The 1,359-nt window shown below is 50.3% G+C and overlaps 1 protein-coding gene across 1 annotated transcript in view; it reads left to right on the top strand.

Annotated features, from left to right (window-relative positions):
• LOC100963199 (hemoglobin subunit zeta-like) overlaps positions 1-1,359 on the top strand; it is a 9,885-nt gene that overhangs the window by 1,181 nt on the left and 7,345 nt on the right. The gene's annotated exons all lie outside the window — the stretch shown is intronic.

The raw sequence follows: 1,359 nt of genomic DNA on the forward strand, positions 1-1,359 counted from the left end.
GCCCACGCCGCCTGGGACAAGTTTATGTCGGTTGTGTCCTCTGTCCTGACCGAGAAGTACCGCTGAGCGACCCCGCTCTTGTCCTAAGGGTTCCCTGGACCCCCCTTTTCCTGTGGACATCCAATAAATAAATAAAATTCCAGCTGGTCTCTGTGGTCCCTGGGGCGGCGGGCAAATGGGACAGGAGAGTTGGAGGACGCCCCGGCTACCTCGGGGACACTGGTACGCTGCGGTGTCCTTGACAACGACCCCAGGGTAACTAGAAGGACAGACGGGTGTTTAGCTCCCAGAGCCTGGGGCACTCCGGACCAGGCTGGTGGAGGAAGGGCGCCGTCAGTTCTTTACTCTGGAGATAGTGCTGGAGCCTAGACGACCTTCCAGCTTTCCCTGGAGGCCCCGTAGCGTTCTTTCTCCTGAATTTGTCCTATTTGCTGATGTAGGCGTGATCAGAACAAAGAAGGCAGTGATGGATGTATGCATGCACTTATTCGTTCTTCCATCCCTCAATTAAAACATTTTTTGTCAGTGGGGCGTGGTGGCTGACGCCTGTAATCCCAGCACTTGAGAGACCGAGGCGGGTGGATTGCCTGAGCTCACAGGTTCCAGACCAGCCTGAGCCAGAGTGAGACCCCGTCTATAAAAAATAGCCGCGCGTTGTGGTGGGCGCCTGTAGTGCCAGTAACTTGGAAGACTGAGGCAAGAGAATTGCTTAAGCCCTAGAGTTTGAGGTTGCTGTGAGCTAAGACGCCATGGTACTCTACCAAGCATAACCAAATGAGACTCTGTCTCCACCCCCCTCAAAAAAATTATTGTCACATCAGACAGCCCAAGCATTTTTCTATACTATAAATACAGCAGCTGAAATAAACAAGGGCCCTGTCCTAGGTGCTGACAGTTGAGTGGGGAAATTGAAGGTGATATACACAGTTAGTCAGCAGCTCCTGGAAATGAAAAAGAGAAGGTGAACCTCACTTAGTAAGAGAAACGCAAATTAACACTACACTACATTTAAAACCTCACTGAGATCCATTTCTTATCTCCCTGGTGAGCAAAAATCCAAGAGTTTGTGCTGGGTGCAGTGGCTCACGTCTGTAATCCTAGCACTCCAGGAGGCTGAGGTGGGAGGATTGCCTGGTTCAAAGAGTTGGAGACCAGCCTGAGCAAGAGCTAGACCTCTCTGTATTAAAAACAGAAATACTAGCTGAGCATCGTGGCCAGCACTTGTAGTCTCAACCACTCTCAAAGTTGAGGAAAGGTGATTGCTTGCGCCCAAGAGTTTGAAGTTGCTGTGAGCTATATGATGACTCCACCACACTCTACCCAGGACAACAGAGTGAAACTCTATGTCAAAAAAAAAAA

This window comes from Otolemur garnettii, unplaced genomic scaffold (assembly GCF_000181295.1).
Source record: "Otolemur garnettii isolate 467f Iridium unplaced genomic scaffold, OtoGar3 scaffold00044, whole genome shotgun sequence".
Lineage (NCBI taxonomy): Eukaryota > Metazoa > Chordata > Mammalia > Primates > Galagidae > Otolemur > Otolemur garnettii.